At 31.6% G+C, this 20,271-nt stretch overlaps 1 long non-coding RNA gene across 1 annotated transcript; it reads left to right on the top strand.

Annotated features, from left to right (window-relative positions):
* The first annotated feature begins 1,481 nt into the window (after positions 1-1,481).
* LOC139511754 (uncharacterized) lies at positions 1,482-6,525 on the top strand. Its single transcript, XR_011662087.1, has 3 exons — positions 1,482-1,660; positions 5,364-5,451; positions 6,296-6,525. It is a non-coding gene; the product is annotated as an uncharacterized lncRNA (long non-coding RNA).
* Positions 6,526-20,271: the final 13,746 nt, after the last annotated feature.

Here is a 20,271-nt window from a genome sequence, read left to right as displayed (position 1 = left end):
TCTTGAAAAAACGATGTACATGTACTTTTTAATATTTTTAAAACAAATTACGAAAACGTTTAGTGTAAAAATCACCGAATATAAATGTTTCTTTCTTGCAGGTTTTGGCATTTGTAAATAACATTAACGTTTTGGAATTCTAATGCAAAAGACAGTCGATTCAAACTGAAATAACTTCTTTAAAGATGGTTTGATTTTTTCGGAGACACATATATTATATATGTCTCAATACATGTATTATATGTCTCTGATTTTATCAAAACAAAAATTGCAAAATTATAAAATATGTTAGTTATCGAATGTATACCCTGAACTCTTACTATTATATATACATGTCCTAAGTTACTTAATGTCCTGTGTGCAACCAGGAGATCCTGAATGGTTTTTAAACGTACCATGATTTTATATGCATATATTCAAAGCTGTTCTTAATTATATGCATACTAGGTATCAGTGGCGGATCCAGGGGGAGGGTTTCGGGGGTTGGAACCACCCCTTTTTTTGAACGATCAATGTATTTGAATGGGGACATATGGTTGGAACCACCCCCTCCCCCTTTTGTCCTGGGTTGAGACCCCCTTCTTTTCAAATGGCTGGCTCCGCCGCAGAGGTATATTTATATATATATGTGTGTACCAGCCCCCTCCTAAATCTTGGGAAACAAATGGTAGATTATATAGGGAATCACAGAAGCATGACTGGACGTGACACCTCTAAGGCAGTCAATAAGTCCCCACATATGAAAATTTCTGGATCAACCATTGCTAAGTTCTAGTTATCTTAGGTCCTAGTGTGAAATAATGCCAATAGGTCTTTTAAAACACATCTTTATTCATACATGTATATAATACGTTTTCTCAAGGATTTGTTCATGCAATATTGGAATCATGTTTACTCAATGCGCAATTACTGAAGTTTATATTTGCTACTTTTCTTCTTAATTTCATATAATTTTTTTTTGATTTTCTTTCTATTCTTACTGTTATCAGTTAGTATAGACGGTTCCTGGCTTAGAATGATTCTCTGCTCAGCAAATGGTGCGTAATTAGCATTTGAATCAAATTTCTTGTAGAAGTAAAAAACACATGTATTTGACAACTTTATTCAGGAGCACAGTCTATATTATCCGGCGTAAATAACTTCGAGATTTATGTGGAAGTTTACTCTGCTGCTCGATCTATGCTAATCGATGTTCCAGTATATTTCATATTTATATTTATTCGTGAGGCCTCGTCATCGATTCGTTTATATTCACTAAAAGCACAGTCGCCTAAATATTTTATTTGATATGGCGAAAAAATTGCGAAAATTGGGGGAAATAATATATTTTTAGTAGCATTATTATTTTAGAATCTTAAGAGGTTGCTTGCAAATTTAACTCTAAAATGAGAAGTGTATGACGATCTATAACGAATATATACATCCATCATTTTTTTTGTCCATCATGTGTGCAGATACGACGGCGACAATAATAGGGTCTGCCATGAGTGCACTTTGTATGCCCTGCATGTGTGCACCCAGGAGGTCCTCCTGAGCGGTGTTTAGACGTACCGGGAAAATCTTATCTGATTCAGGATCAATTCATCGGTTACACTCCCCTGTCACCAGTGATTCTTTTTTGCTGACATTCTGAAAAAGTATTGTGTAGACTAGTCCCTGTGTAAGTGTTGACTCTCAACTTGCACATGTGATTTTTTAACACTCCCTGGACTTCTGCAAAAACAGAAAGTCACAGGACATTCCGACAAAAAGTCAAACACATGTCAAACTCAGGCATAAAGTAACAAAGTTAATAGGACAAAAAGTCACAAACAATTTGTTGACAATTGATTGAATATAAATGAAAAAAGATTTTGAAATATCTTCTTTTTATTACATATATTCATTTTTAATTTTAGGAAATTGTTCATAATATAAAAAAGAAGATGTGGTATGATTGCCAATGAGACAACTGTCCACAAGAGACCAAAATGACACAGACATTAACAACTAGAGGTCTTTACGGCCTTCAACCATAAGCCAATATAAAGAAGGTATGGTATGATTGCCAATGAGACAACTGTCCACAAGAGACCAAAATAACACAGACATTAACAACCATAGGTCACCAAACAGCCTTCAACAATGAGCAAAGCCCGAGGTAAAGCCCATACCGCATAGTCAGCTGTAAAAGGCAATCATACTATATCTTTTTTTTTATATTTACATGTTAAAAAATGTGTGCAAATGTAATCAAAAGCTGCACACAAACGTAATGATTTTTGTGCGCAAATGTAATGGTAATGTGCGCAAACCTAATGCACTGATTTATTTGTTTTTAATAAATTTTAATTTAAAGTTGCTACATCATGTTCATGTATAAAACTTCAAGAAAAATACAAAAAGAGTGTTTTCTTGTTCAAAGAAAAATAATCTCAAAACTAAATTGTGACTTTTTGTCCTGTGACAGTGTGTGACTTTTTGACTGTGACTTTCTGTCCTGCATTCAGATTGAATAGGGGAGTTTGGTTGACCCCGCCTCCCTCTATCTGAGACTACTATCTCAGTGATGAGCTTTATGTTTCATGTACAAATGTATTGTGCTTGTCATATATATGTATGTCGGATAAAAGCTCTACAGACATTTAATATGTTGTATTGTTATATGTATAACCGACAATAAATAAATAGCCCCTAACAAGTAAGAATTAGGTTACTTCTTTTTGTTTTGACATCTTGCATGGGTTTTTATAGCCCCGTATTAAAATTATGCCCCCACTTTAAAAAAGGGGGAGGGGTATACTGTTTTACCCCTGTCTGTCCATCCATCCTTGCGTCAGTCAGTCCGTCCGATGAATATTTTTCGTCCCATTTTCCTTAGGAACTACAATAGAAGGATTTCTGAAATTTGGTTTCAGGGTTAAATAAGTCAGCTATACCGTGTGATGCATTTTCAGATTCATCACTCGACAACTTCCTGTTTTCCCAACACTTGTATGATTTTACACATGATAGCCAAGTTGAAAGTTGAAAACTAACAACCTAATTTATGTACAAAAAAATTGAAAAACAGATATGTTAAACATAAACAAACGACAATCACTGAATTATCGGATCCTGACTTGGAACAGGCACAACCATAACGAATTGGCAGGGTATAAGGAACTTTGAAAATATTTAGTTTTTGTGGTTTGGTCAATTTTCCGGATACTGTAAGCAATAAGGCCCCCTTATTTAGTGAATAAAATAATTGTAAGATGCACTTAGCTGTCTGTCATATTTTATATGAACTTGACCTCATTTTCATGCATGGTTCATTGGTCAATGAAACACTGCATTGTTTTGTCAGTTTATCATATGTTTAAAGTTACAGGTAGATTATATTTGGTAGATATGAAACAATTGTAAGGTGTGCATGTCTGAATGGCAGATTCATATATAAACCATGACCGCATTTTATTGTTCTTTGGTCAATGATAAGTTTTCTTGGTTTTGTCATTTTATCAGGCCACATTTAAAAGAATGTCTGTTTCCCCTCCCCGGGTCTACCCTTTGTAAACAGACCAGGAAGGCAGTTTTTTTTTTAGCTCACCTGACCTGAAAGGTCAAGTGAGCTTTTCTCATCACTTGGCGTTCGTCGTCTGTCGTCCTGCGTCCGTCGTCTGTAAACTTTTACAAAAATCTTCTCCTCTGAAACTACTTGGCCAAATTCTACCAAACTTGGCCACAATCATCCTTGGGGTATCTAGTTTAAAAAATGTGTGGCGTGACCTGTCAAACCAACCAAGATGGCCGCCATGGCTAAAAATAGAACATAGGGGTAAAATGCAGTTTTTGGCTTATAACTCAAAAACCAAAGCATTTAGAGCAAATCTGACATGGGGTAAAATTGTTGATCAGGTCAAGATCTATCTGCCCTGAAATTTTCAGACGAATCGTACAACCTGTTGATGGGTTGCTGCCTGTGAAATGGTTATTTTAAGGAAATTTTGCAGTTTTTGGTTATTATCTTGAATACTATTATAGATAGAGATAAACTGTAAAAGCAATAATGTTCAGCAAAGTAAGACCTACAAATAAGTCAACATGATCAAAATTGTCAGTCGACCCCTTAAGGAGTTATTGCCCTTTATAGTCAATTTTTAACAACTTTTCATAATTTTTTGTAACTTTTTTAAAAATCTTCTTCTCTGAAACTACTTTGCCAAATTTAACCAAACTTGGCCACAATTATCATTGTGGTTTGTAGTTTAAAAAATGTATCCGATGACTCAGCCTACCAAACAAAATGGCCGACATGGCTAAAATTAGAACATAGTGGTAAAATGCAGGTTTTGCTTTATATCTTTGAAACTAAGACATTTAGGGCAAATCTTTCAAGATTTAAATGTCCATCAGAATAAGATATATCCCCTCACAAATTTTCAGTTGAATTGGACAACCTGTTGTTGGGTTGCTGCCCTAAAATTGGTGATTTTAAGGTAATTTTGCAGTTTTTGGTTATTATCTTGAATACTATTATAGATAGAGATAAACTGTAGACAGCAATAATGTTCAGCAAAGTAAGATCTACAAATAAGTCAGCATGATCAAAATTGTTAGAGGACCCCTTAAGGAGTTATTGCCCTTTATAGTCAATATTGAACAACTTTTCGTCATTTTTGTAACTGGTATAAAAATCATTTCTAAAACTACTTGGCCAAATTTAACCAAACTTGGCCACAATCATAATACTAGGGTATCTATTTTAAAAAAAAAGTGTCTAATGACCCCGCCTACCAACGAAGATGGCTGACATCAGTAAACACATTAACAGGTGAGCGACACAGGCTCTTGAGAGCCTCTAGTTTTTTTTAACTGGATGTGATTGTCATAGCATGGTCACATGAATGGTTTGACTTGTCCAGTCCAGGCCACTTATCAGTTGTTTGTGCTCAATTTGAGTGTATTTATTTAGATTATCAATCCTTCTGCTTTCAAGCACTTTCCAAAAATGGAAACAAATTATTTTCAGGAAAAAAATAATTTCGATTTTTTTGTGGAAAATAATTTTTTGACCCGGGCGCTTATTTTTGACCCGTGTGGGGGGAGGGGAAACAAACATATTTTTAATTTTGGCCTTAGATTTTTTAAGCATAGGTCTACTTGTTGTATGGAATGACTACAAGGTATCATATAAAAAAAGATGTCTGCCTGCCAAGGTTAATTTTACTGTGACCTCATATTCATAGAATAATGATAATATTCATGATATTGAACAGCAAGAATGATGAGTAAGTTGATGTTATATACAAATAAGACAAAATTTTCAGTTGCCTACTAATTATGTAATACATGTAGTAGTTATTTTTGTCATTAAATGATGTTTACCCTTTTATGTGTAGGGCAAGAACATGAAAGATAAAGGGGAAACTATAAACAGAAGAAATTATCAACAAAATAAGATTTACAGAGGTCAACAAAGCCTAAATGGTAAGTCCACTGTTATAAAATTTTTTGTCCTTGAATAATAATTAAATATTTATTAAAATAAGATGTGGTATGATGAAAGAGAAAACTATCAATCAGAGTTCAATTTAGTGGATGTAAGCATTGTAATTACTTATTAGAGGCCATTGATGACCTGTAAGTAATGAGAAAACCCATACCCTATACATGTTATAGTAATCTATAAAAGTCAACACTAACCAAATTTGAAACAGAGCATCAATTCAAACGTCAAATATACCAGACTAATTTATAAAAACAAAAAATTATGAAAAATAAAAATGACGGGTATGAACCAACATCAACCACTGAACTATGTACAAGCTCCTGATATTAGAAACACTTAGCAGTCTGATTTCCAATGAGACATTTCTCCAATAGAGATCAAATGACATTTAAGGAGGCTCTAGGGTATAACAATTTCAGAAAAATGTTTTAATATTTTTTTTTCATAACTCAATTTATTTATATCTTTATCATATGGTACACCAAATCATTCAAAACAATCAATTCGGTTTGGCCCCAGATGACTTTTAAAATGCATATATCATTGAAAAAGCTCCAAATTATCTGCCTTTGGTGCAAAAAAGCCATTTTTTGGCATTAAAAATGTAATATCTTATTTAACTCATCGGTGGCCTATATTTTTTATTATAATTTTAAATAAGCTGTACTTTAACTAAACTACCGGTATTATAAAATTTAAGCGATTTCTGTAATTTAGTACTTGAATATTTAAATGAAAGTTTATCATATTAATCATAAACATGATAAAATAGCCATTTTATTGATCTCTTCACTGATAATTTTTGAGTTTCTGTATTTGTAGGTCAGAAATCTGGATTTTCATGGTCATCATTCACAGATCAATACTGAACGGAAAACTTAAAGCTGATATTTTTCTCCATAGTGCGACTTTTTTTTTTTGAAATGGAACATGTTTTTTCCTACATTTATTTGAAAGAGGAAATTTCAACATGATGACTATAAACAAAAAGGAGTCATATCATCACGATCATTGATGCACAAGAACTTGATCATATAAATACAACAATGTAATTATCAATTGAAAGATGGAACGAATGAACAAGATATTAGAATGTTGTTGTCCAAATAAACTTGCTTTGTCTTCTCATTTGAATCTCTCCTTTCAATAAAGATGTACAGAGGAAGATCTTTGAAGAACAGATTGAAAAAATGTTTTGTCTAAGAATTGCAGGAATATTCTAGTGAATGAAATTATTTATTGACTTCACTCTTATATAGTTGACTGAATAATTGTACATAGCAAGCTGCGAATAAAGAAAGCAAAAACTTTAACAAAAAGTGTTTATATTATAAATTTGCAATTATAAGCATACTATTATGTACACCACAAAGTTATATATAATTCAAATTGTTTGCCTATACAAGTATTGCAATGAACCTATAACAAAGAAAATCTTACCTCATGAAAAGAGTGAACTATTCAGTCAAAATATAAAATATTTTTTCAGTTCTATTTTTCATAATAGAATAAACAAGACAAAGATTTCAAAACAATATTTTTTCATTTATTTAGAAATTTCATCATTTTGTTTCAGTGAAAGGACTTTATTCTTTGACTGTAAAATATTATTATTATACATTCCAAAATAAGAATAATATTTATTGTCATATAAACAAATAAAAAACATGTTTGTGACAAAATTTAAAAAAAATTATATATATGTATATATAAAAAATAAAAAAAAACCTCGTATACATTTAAAACATTTTACTACCAAACAGCATTCATTGTAACATACACATAACTTTATATTTATATATATATATTTATAATTTTAATCCCATAGGATTTTATTTTGTCCCATGGGATATTAAAAATCCCATGGGATAATTATAGTCCCATGGGATTTTTTTTGTCCCATGGGACAACAAATATCCCATGGGACTACAATAATCCCATGGGACCAAAGATTTAACCAAAATCCCATGGGATAATGGTAAATCCCATGGGATTTTGCCCTGTCCCATGGGATATTGAAAATCCCATGTTTTTATAATTCAAATTGCAAAATAAATATGAAAGTAACAGTATAAAACCAATGAAATTATTGAATCCCATGTAATTCCGCACATTTTGGTTATATACATGATATTGTAGCTCTTGTTTGAGGCGGCGGCGGATTTGCAAATGAGTGTTTTGCAAATTAAAAGTGTCCAGTGTTCTAGGTCTGTCTCCTTCAGATATCATTCCAACTTACATTTTCTTATACTGTCTTCAAAACCTGTAATAACATGAACACTGGCACTTAGTTCTTGATCTACTTAAAGGCATTCCTGAAAAGTAAATATAGTTAGTCAATAAAAAGAAATGACATCAAGAAAAGCTAAAAACCGGTGTGAAAGACAATAAAATAAGTAAAAAAAACATCTCCTGTAATAAAATAACATTAGTTGTATAAAAAATAAACATTTGGTACATGCATTTTTTCATTCGTTGTTAGTGGCTTTGAACTAGCTGTTAGTAACTGCAAGTACACTCAGATCTGTACTTAGTTCCTTTTTGTTGTTGGGATATGCAAGTACCCGGCCACATCTACTCTGTGTTTTTATTATATGTTTTTCTATTTGTATCCATCTGATGAGTTAAGCTTTTTTCAACTGATTTTTATAGTTCGTTCTTATGTTGTACTGTTGCACCACTGTCCCAGATTATGGGGAGGGTTGGGATCCGGCTTACATGTTTAACCCTGCCACATTTTGCATGTTTGTGTCTGTCCCAAGTCAGGAACCTGTAATTCAGTGGCTGTCGTTTATTGATGTGTTACATATTTGTTTTTTGTTTATATTTTTGTACATAAATTAGGCCGTTAGTTATTTCATTTGAATTGTTTTACATTTGTCATTTCATGACCTTTTGCTCATTGTTGAAGGCCGCACGGTGACCTATAGTTGTTAATTTCTGTGTCACATGGTCTCATGTGGAAAGTTGTCTCATTGGCAATTATCTTCTTTTTATATTAAGAAAAAAAACTACTGTAAATTCAGAAATTATTACGTGCATTTAATATTGGGATATTCGAAGAAAGGACAAAAATGCGAGTTCTTATTATTGCGAATATCACCCAGTCGCATTATTCGCAATAATAAAAACCTCGTAATAATTTCTAAATTTACAGTACCCTGTCTGACTAGGAATATTGCCAGTGATTGCCTTGAGGCACCTTAATCAAAAATCAGCATGATCAAGTTGTTGAGACAAGAAAAAGCCTTCCATCGATGCTCTGACACTTATCCAGTACAGAGCCGGTGTGAAACGTGTTCCAAGAAAGAGAAAATACATGGAAATAGATGACAGACTGCAAACACTGAAAACAAGGTTACAGAATGATGAGCTTACTCCAGTCGAGTATGGAGATGCTGCTTCTCATCGCTTGCACATTGATTAAGACTTTGTCTTCTCTTGTATGTTCAAGTATGTGCAATGCATTACTGTGTGAGTTCTATGATTAATGTACTTTTGGTGCTTTGTTTAGTGTAACTCAAAATTTAGTGCTTTGGTTCAAAGAATAATTATTAAAATTTAACATATATATTTCAATTGTAATTTGATATTATTTACTTGTATGTATAAATGTTTTCACCCAAATAATTGCAATTGCTTGTGAATAACATCATGCCTATAAATTCATATTGTGCTTTTGCATATTATTTACACAAAATGTGCTATGAAATTATGAAATAAAATATTGTAATATAAACTATTCTTTTTCTTATATTTGCCACAAGAATTACCTTGATTTACCTTGATTCATTAGTTTATTGTTGTTACAACATAATCCTACAAAATCCCATTGTTTAAATCAAATACTGTGAACTCCTACAAAAAATTTTGCTATTTTCCCTATAAAATTCAAAATGTAGGAATAGCCAGAATAAACCCCTGTAGTCAGATCTTGTTTTGTTTTATTTGGAGAATGAATTCTTTAATGTTTTTGTGTATTTCAATCACAACTTTTTTTTTATACTTATGACCATTAATACTGTATAGACATATCTACTGAATTCGTACTTTATTTGGCCTTTACCTTGTTTGGTGTGAGCGTCACTGATGCGTCTTTTGAAGAGGAGACACACGTCTTCCGTACAAATTTTAAGCCTGGTATCTTTTAAGAGGTTCTTGTCGCCCTTTATATGTCTTTTTTTGTTATTTGTTTCATCGGAATTCTGTCTAATAGACCTCTACCCCACATCTTCTTATATCTATTCAGTAACCAAGTAAGTACAACTGTACACAATAACCTACCCAGAAACTTTTAAACTGACACATCTCCAACATCTCAGCAATATTCATGACCTTTATGATAGGTTCTTCTTCTTGCTATAAATAAATGCAGTGAAATTTTTATTTGATTATATATGCACCTTGTACAACCTTTAACTCTAAGCCCAAAATACAAAGACATTACTGAAATTTAGATTAATATTCATTAACTGTTGGAAAATGTGACTATTTTTGAAGTTAAAATAAAAAAGTTTGGGGTTTCAAGGTATGCAATACTGCATAATTCATTCATGTGTTTAAAAAGGGGGTATAAATATTTCTCCACATAAAAAAAAACCAGACAAAAACCATCCATAATACACCTAATAGGAAACCAAAGACTAAATCTGATTCTTCTTGAAAGGTGATTAGTAATATATACATTGTTACAAGAATTTGTACAATAAATGTTAGTTGGCGAAAACAAATTTTCTCACGTGAATATCAAAGCTCAGGTTAAATTGAAGGAAGCTGTTTTCACCTTTATGATATTTTATTTCAATAAACAAGAGTGCACATGCTGCAATTTCTCGCCTTATTTACTAACCATTACTATTATGTTGATAGATCTTAATATAAAGCTTTACTACAACTACCACATCAATTTAACATGATCAAAGAAAATGAGGTTAAGGTCAGACAGATAAACCAAACTGGAAATATATGTACACCTCACAATCATTCCATACACTAAATATGCTTTCAATATAGTTGACCTATTTCAGATCGAAGAAGCAAACATTAAACATGTTAAATAGGAAAACTTAACACTGACCAATGAACAATGAAAATGAGGTCATGGTCAGATGATAATTGCCAGACAGGTATATACATCTTATACTCGTTCCATTCACCAAATATAGTTGACCTATTACTAATAGTATTTGAAAAACAGACCAAAAAAACAAAAAATTAACATTGATCAATGAACCATAAAAATGAGGTCAATGTCAGATAAAACATGCCAGACTGACATGTACATCATAAAATATTTTCTTACACCAAATATAGTTGCCCAATTGCATACAGTATTAGAACAACAGACCAAAAACACAAAAACTTAACTTTAACCACTGAACGATGAACATGAGGTCAAGGTCAGATGACACCTGCCGGTTGGACATGTACACCTTAAAATTATTCCATACACCAAATATAATGTATACCTTTTGCTTATAGTATCTGAGATATAGACTTAACCATGAACGCACATACCAAATATTAGTAGGTTAAGGGAAATAATTTTTAAAATTATCAGTATGTTTGTATAACCCCATGATTTCCGGCATACATCCGTGAACTTCGACACGGGTTACATTAAAGTCTGTAGGTCTATAATCGACACTATGGCTGCTTTAAACGCAAGACCGTATAAAAATATATACAAATTTATTAACACAAGTTTACAGTTCGAAAACTAGGGGAAGACTGCCCCAGCAACAGTTTACAAAACATACAAATTAAGTCCAAGATAAGGGTATTAAAACATTATAAAAGGTTCTCATGTAATATATCTATCATTGTCTAATCTTATGTAATAATAAACGGATTATTGTCCTCCGGCTTAACTTATAAAATAGCGATAATTGCTTTTGTAGTTCGAGTGTAAGATACATGTATTATCTCTCACACTTTTGACAGCCATCGGATTAAGTTGTAAAATAGTAAATCTACATGTATAATCACTTTGGATATTTGAAATAAGAAACATTATATTTAAGAAAAGGGAACATTGAAAACAAGAAATATTCAACTTGAAACTAAAATGGGAAATAATCAATTTAAAACGAGAGTTCATATAAATAATCAATTCAAAACGAGAGTTCATATAAATATTCAATTCAAAACGAGAGTTCATATAAAGCACTTTGCGAATTATTGTAAAAGTTCCTAAAGTAACTTTTCTTCCGGTTATATTTGTGCTAACAATTTCATAAATATATTCTAAGCTTCTAGTTTACATAGATTATTTTCAATCTGTTTCAGGTAAATGCTTAAGATACATTGATGAAACTTGACTTTTACAAACACATATAACTAATTTAAAGAGTTATCTCCCTGAATTAAGGTCTTCCACCTTAAATAAGTATGTACCAAGTTTAGAGTATTTTGTTTTCCCCCTCGTATCCACAGTAAGCAAAGTGTTGTAAAAGAAATGGATGTTAGTGTTTTGTGTCTGAAGTGTTTTTCTTATGCGCTAGGCATTAAGAAAAAATAAAATGCACATCCCATAGTATGGATCCAGTGTCAAAAAAGAAGTTTTAAGAATAAAGAAGACACTATTTTAACTTCTCCTTGTGTACCTCACTGTATTAATATAAAACAGGTGAGTATAAATGTTGTTCTCCTGGACCTATCTTGGTCTTCTAAAAGTGTGCACACTGCTATTTTATTAGGGTCATTTGATTTTTTTTTTACAGAATCTTAGTTCAATACATTCACAAATACTAATAGAATGCTAGCTCTAGATAACTAGTGTATAAATAGTTGAAAGTATGGATAAATTAGAATTTTTATCATGTTTTATTTTAGTTGTGTGTCATGTTGTCAGTACCACATACCAGACCATACCATTCGATACACTCAATTAATTACTAGGCAATATACCAGGTATCGTGTTATGTTGTCAGTATCTAGGCAATATATCATTTAAGGTGTCAGTTCTAAGAATACTTCAATATGCCCTTTTCTTAGTCAACTGAATTTTTTTTGACAGCACAGTAAACCTAATTAATTTTTGTGTTTATCATAAATTGGATTTGGTTAAGCAAATATTGGGATCCAATATTTCTAATTTGTTATTGGTATATATATTCATTAAATGTTATACTTTAAAATTTCATGTTTGTCTGCTTCAGACTCGAATTAAAAAGTGTATTTGTTTCATTTTGTAGAATCTCAAGTGAAACAATGGATTTCAAAACATGACTGGTCCTTACAAAATGATGAAAATATTTACATTACTAACCAAGAGGTTAAATATCAAAACAAAAACATCACAGAGAAAATTACATTTGACAGTAAGTAGCTGAAGAGAAAAAAAATAATATTGAATAATAAGTAGGTCAGAACATGGAAGATCAGGAGTTGTGTCCCCTTGAAATTGATAAAAGAATATTATTTGCAGGGCAATTAAACACAACCAACGATTTTTTTTCCTGATTTAGCTTAGCAAAATTTTTAGAGTTACACTCCTGTAACATTCAATCCTGAATGGGTGCATGCAGATAGAAAATAGTATTCATCATCCTTTCTTTTCTTTCAATGTTTTTGGCTTTGAGTTTTATGATGGTAAATCTGGTCTCACAACAATAAAAATTACAGTAAATGCTAAATAAATATGTTTGAACCAAATGTATTACCCAGAAAATTTATATGATAGTATTGTAGGTCATGGAGAATATTTCAGATTAGTCTAACCTCTCTATGCTGAATTGTGTGTTAACTATCCGCCTCTCGGACTGAAGTTGAACCACATAATAATGTGTTTGAGAAGGGTTGGTCTGGTACAAAACAAGGTTCATATTCATAGCTCATCAATATATAATTCTTGGCCCTGAATATGCATGGTAAATTTTTTCCTGGATAGTACATTATGTGTTTTTTATGGTCAATTTTATCATTACGGAAAAATTTAATTACTAGAGACTATTAAATCATGTAAATTGTGTTGTCCTAATTATAAAGCCAATTGACAAGAAAAGTTTTTTTTTGTTAACAATCTTACAAGATTAATCTCTGATTGTGTGTGTGTACAAGAGGGACTTATAATACAAAAATCGTATATGACACAACTCTTATGATTTAATACAATTTGTATCGTAAGTTGTAGCCTTCAATCCTAGTTTCAAGTGATCATAGGTGACCTTATATGCCGTAGGTAATCATTTTTTTTCCGTAAATTTTACAATTTTGTATTTAAAAAAATAAAATCACAAAAGTACGATGCCAGCTTGATATTTCTATTAAAAAACATGAGTACCAAACACATCAAACTCTTCCAACAAGAACACAAATTTAACTTCCTGAATACTGAAAACTCCAAGGAAATTCAAAAACAAAAAGTCCCTAATCAAATGGCAAAATCAAAAAATATTACAAAGATTAAAGTTCAATTCTTCTTGAATAATTGATAGGTCTTTCCTTCCATTTTCTTTTAATTATACTGTCATAAATAAATATATCATATATATGTTGATTGATAAATTTATTGATTAGTTGGTTGGTTGGTTGGTTGGTTGGTTAATTAGTTAAACACTTGATATAGGGTCTCTTGAAACAAGCGAAAAAAGAGACCTTGGATTCCGTATTAAACACATGAAACGGAAACATGTATTGAATGATTGATTGATTGGTTGGTTGGTTGGTTGGTTGGTTGGTTGGTTGGTTAAACATGTTGGTTAAATATGCTGGTTAAACACGTTGGTTGGTTAAACACGTTTAATAGGCTCAATTAAAACAAGCAAAAAAAAACCACCTTGGATCCCTTATGACACACATTAAACGGAAACATTGATTGATTGATTGATTGATTGATTGATTGATTGATTGAATGATTGATTGGTTGGTTGGTTGGTTGGTTGGTTTGGATTCAAACACACATAAAACTGTTTAAATTGTGCCAAAACCACATAATTTGATGACCTTGACCTTTGACCTTGTGATATTCGTCAAGGTCATTGCTCCACAAGGTCATTGCAAAAGACCCTATGGGTCAAGGACCTTTTGTTTAAGAGTTTTGCCAAAAAATGGCTTTTTAAAAACCATCAGTGGGAGTTATGTCCCTTACATGATGGTAAAATCAATATAGTCATAATGTAAAAAAAGTTGCCCCCTGGAAGTACCAATCATTTTTCACTGCTTAAATTTTCTGTATCTATAACCGTTTAATAGTTAATATAGGGAAATGAAAAACTTTTGAAAATCTAAAATATGACCTTGACCTTTGACCTTGACCTATATTTTTAAGTTTTGGTCCAATGAACTCAAATCTGAAGACCCGCAGTCTTTACGACTTACGGTTCATGAGATTTATATGCATTTCGAAAATTAAAATATTCAAGGGGAAATAACTCCTATAATAAGTCACTGGATCGCTTCGGTTAAAATTAATTGAACTTGTATCATTTGGCAAGGAACATTTAAAAAAAAACCATTTGCCGCTAATATTTATAGTTCATGAGTTATAGCGATAACAGTGTTTTTTGTAATTGGGGAGATAACTCCTATAAGGTAAATAGTACACTACGGTGCCCTTAATACAAGATAGCTTTTATTAACCCGATACTTGATACTAAAGATCATTTTGATATCTTGCGTACTTTTATCACCGATTAACTTAGAAAAACGGCGGAAAAAGAATAATAATAAACAAACGAAATACAGTAAGGTCTTTCCATTTAAGAAAGGAAAGACCTTAATAATGAGCCTTAACATTTTTTTCATTGAAACAGTAGCTGACGTAAATCATTTCAAAGAAAATTAATTAAAGCTTATTGCCGAGTTATAATAAACAGCGGTAAATAGTTCCTACGCCAACAGACATGATGAATAAAATATTGTCTTGTCTTGTCTTGTCATGATGATATGTTATTGCGTTTTTATATCGTTTTACAATTAATTAAAGATTAATTAACACTATATATAGTGAATAATATACCATGCAAAACACACCCGAGGCTAATAGCTCATATACACCGAAACATGTCTATCATGACTTATAATACTGTAATAATAATATTTTTACTTTTATTATTTTTCAAACACGCGTTTGTTCACGCTTCAGACATCAAAATAAGATCTGTGGAACGTCGAGACGTTGACTCTGGAAATAACACAAGCGAGAACAACCGATCAACTGACTTTACTCGGTCGAAAGAAAACTCTATGAATAGAGAAACAACAATTTTATCTGATAGTCACCAGTTTAGCTACCAAACGAGTATTTCTCCAAATGCCGCTTTAATCTTATCAGAACCATGTTACCCGTTTGGGACTTGCGAGTTGACACAGACAATGAAGAAACAGTATTGTAACTGTGATAAACAATGCCTTCAATTTAAAGACTGCTGTCATGATATTAAGTATGACGAACATTTAAACTCTGTACACACACCATATTATCATTGCTACAAGGATTCCAATGACGAATATTCAGGAGTGTTTGCTGTGACAGAATGCCCGGATACGGAAGTAAATACTACTGTTACACTTCTTTGTCAAAGTAATGATTTGATGAATGTAGGACCGTGTGTTGTTAATAACAATATTGTATTCAAAAATAAGTATTGTGCTTTTTGTCATAATATTACTTTGTATGATACATTTGATCTTGAAATTCACCTTAATGAGGTAGATCCATCAATGCTCCAGGAAAACATATCGAGATCAGAAAGAATGGATTCTTTTTTTGAAAACAGCAAAGGCTATCAATTAGTAGCACCAAATGGTATAACCATCCGTTCATGTATGCTTAAACTAGATGAAAACAATGACACACTCTGCCAAAAGTTCATCAATCCAGTGTACCAATTTATTAGCAGAGAGTTAAAGTTATACAGAAATCGGTTCTGTGTTCCAGTATCATCACGTGACTTAGTCCAATGCATCGATACACTGTATGGTAATTTTGGTCAACACACAATTTACCCAATGACAATATTATTTTCATTCGAAGAAAGAAAACGAAAGACAGAGGAGTGTTCCAATTTGAATTACCAGGTAACTATAAATTTATTTAACTAAAATAAATAAAAGAAGATGAGCGGTATGCGTCAATACAGCAACGAATAAAAGACGAACACACATTCAGAGGGCAATATACAATAACATCGAAGTAACGCAATACTTCGTTTTGAGTCTAATGCCTACTGAAGCAGTACACATGTCTGCTACTGATTGCAACACTATCAGAAGGGAGCGAAATAATCTAATAAATGCTATGCTAAAGCCTCGGTCACACCTTACCGGATAGCTCGAACGGAAGCATAACGGATAACTTTTTTTCAATCCGTTCATGTCCGTTAGACGTCCGTTCTTATCCGTTAGACGTCCGTCCATATCCGTTACATGTCCGTTAAGCGTATTTTTTATCCGTCGACGTCCGGTCTGTCCGGTGGAAAATTTTGAGCATGTTCAAAACTTTGAAAAGACGTCCAACGGATAAAACATGGGATCAGGTTAATTAACTGCTATTTCGTAATTATAATAGTTGTTTACATGCCTAACCATCTATTTTGAATACTTCACATGTTTTGTGCAACAAAGAAGCACAATTTCCTTGCATTTAACCAAAAAAAAATCAGTTTTTAATATTGTCCGTGTTTTTCGAGAGCAACTGTGAAATCGTCCGGGTTTTTAAACAAATTATGCGGGTTTTTTTTAACGAAAATGTTAACAAGAAAAAAGGTATTCTTGACTTTTCTAGTTTATACCTGTAATTTAATGAATGAAAATATCATATACTCTCAATAAATCACAAAAACATATTACTTTATTGATCAAAATTAACTTTTTTTAATTTAATGCAAATTTTGTTCGGAAAACGTTCTACCACAACTTTCCAGTATTAAATTAGAAACTATTGGATCCTTTATAGAACATAGTATAGGGGAATCATTATCTTTTCAACTTCATTTCATGGTACTTTTGTTGTCACAGTAAATATTTTTTTTTGTGGTGAACCATCGAGTTTTTATACGGGACGTGTTATGGTATATATGTTACAGTAAATAGGTGAAATTAGGAATTACATGTAATTACTAAACATTTCAGTGAATACCAGACAAATAGACAAGACAAGACAAGACAAATACTTTATTAGAGTCTCACCTCAAAATTGACATACATTACCAATTTTCCTCTTTTTTCACTCTAAATTCTGACAAGTGCAATTAGAGGCCAAATTCGGACCAGAACGTAATAAATTTATTATATAACCCATGTATTAGAGAAAAAATCATGAAAAACAAAGACAATTATGTTATATTAGTATTCATTTGTTACATTTCAAAATAAGTTTATACTGAAATCTACACTTAGCTGTTCATTTTTATTCAACTCTCTGTAAAGGATTCAACTTTAGAATAAATTTATTCTAAATGCATGGTGCTTTCTGTATATGATCATTTATAAAATAAATTTATTATATAGAGCCATGCATAATATCTATTATTAGTTCGAGAAAATCATAGAATAAATTTATTCTACATTCAATGTCATTTATGATTATAACAATATTTAAAATAAATTTATTTTGCAAGTCCAATAATCTGTATGGTGAGGCTGAGACACACAATACATTTATTCTACTTTCAATGCGATTTCGGATTATAATAAAATATAAAATAAATTTATTTTGAAGGAAAGTTATCTGTATGGTGAGGCTGTGACACAGAATAAATTAATTCTATTTGAATGCGATTTCGCATTATAATAAAATATAAAATAAATTTATTTTGACGTAAAGTTATGTGTATGGTGAGGCTGTGACACAGAATAAATTTATTCTATTTGAATGCGATTTCGGATTACAATAAAATATAAAATAAATTTATTTTAAGTAAAGTTATCTGTATGGTGAGGCTGAGACACAGAATAAATTTATTCTACATTCAATATGAATTTTGTTCTATATAAAAATAATCTTAAAAGTATTACATGATACAAAATTAAAAGAATTTAAAAGAAAATTCCAACGGTCTTATTTATTACAGACAAATTGAGAGACAACTTGAAGCTTCGTTATAATGCTCCTGGTACTAATCGTTTAGTAATCTGATCTTTTAGTGACATGCAGATCTGTAGTTGGAATAATTCATCTTCAAACTCTTCTTAACTTTTCGAACAATCATCTTTGTAAATGTAATATTCCCAAATACATGTTTCCGTTATTCCGTTCAACCAAAGCTATCTGAAAGATCAAATAAAAAAATGCAGTTCATACAAAAAAAAAAGAAAAATGTGTCTATGGGCTACAAATGATCCTGCTCGTAAATGTGCACGTGTCAACTTCCACATTCAGATACATGCACAGGATTCAAGTAGTTAAGACAGTTTTGTGATTTTAACATTCGGTTGAGGCAAACTTAAGTTAGAGAACAGAAACATCCAGCATTTTTTATGGTTATAAATGGGCATAACTCAAGATGGTAAAAGTCTTGCAACATCTTATATTAACCTTATCAAAAACGAACTGTAACTTGTAAAGTAAGCAAATGTTTCAGAGAGATGTACAAGGGCTGAAGGAGCAGCCGGATCTGATCGCCGTATAAATAAGATGTGCAAATAATTGTACAACTGAACATCATATATCAGGCCCTCGCTCTAAAATTCATAATATTTTCCTTTTCATAGAGTAACCGATACATTGCTCGCATTCTTAAAATAATGAATTTTAATTCACTTATAACAATTCCGACCGAACTACAATTGTCAAAATACATGAATGAATTATATTTAAATTAGCACTTTCAAAACCTTTAGCAATGAGATAAGAAAGAACACTTTTTATAAAACAACAATTATGAAGCTTAATTTCAGCATTCTAAGATACTTCTTTTTTTTTTTACCTCTAAAGATTTTCCTCAAAATGTATCCTTCACTAATGTTCTCTGTGGTTGTAGTAACTTCTGCCATTTTGTCTGCCTTCTAAACTTTTGTGTTTCTTTAAACAAATTCCTTTTGATAGAAGTGTCTAGTGACCTATAAAGAACAGCGTATTATATTTTGACTGAAATGGTCATGTTGCCAAATAGATTGCATAAGAGTGTGAGTACAGTTCTTTAGGTACTTATGAAAATGTTCAAAACTAGTTTTTTACATAAAATAATCTCTTGCTCGTTTATTCGTTTTTCGCAATGGTGTGTTATTTTTTCATAGACTTATGAGTATAAATATCCTTTGGATTCAGTGGCGGATCCAGTTAGGGTTCTGTGCTTTGAACACCCTTTTTTTTTTTACGATCATTGGTTTTAAATTGGAACAAATGTTTAGAACCCTCTTTTAAAAAGGACTGGTCCCGCCCCTTACCAGGGTATCTTTCATTTTTTGCTAAAATAATAGGTACATTTTCCATCTTTCTATGCAACAATTTCATAGCTAGTGTGTCCTAACAGCTGTTCTAAGACTAAGCGTAAAGAAAGTTAATTTTTTAATTTTTTAAATGTTTAAAGATTACTTCAACTTTCACCAGTAGGAAATAATAATGAGATTACCAATTAGAAAGATTATTAATATCATAATAATTAAACTTAAGATAATAAATAATATTTATCTAATAATTTTACGTTCAAACTTATGTTCGCATGTTTTCAGATACCATCTCCAATATAAAAAAATCACATCATGAAATTAAAATTAACTTGTTATGTGTTCCTCTTCTACTAGCTTCAAAATGTATCCCAAATCAAGAATGTAGAACATACTCTATCTGACATAATCATTTGGTAACTGATGCAATTAGTGTCTCGAGCTCTTTTATGCCCGTCTTGAAAATA

This window comes from Mytilus edulis, chromosome 2 (genome assembly GCF_963676685.1).
Source record: "Mytilus edulis chromosome 2, xbMytEdul2.2, whole genome shotgun sequence".
NCBI lineage: Eukaryota > Metazoa > Mollusca > Bivalvia > Mytilida > Mytilidae > Mytilus > Mytilus edulis.
Note: the sequence above shows the minus strand (reverse complement) of the source record. Positions and strands in the feature narration are given on the sequence as shown.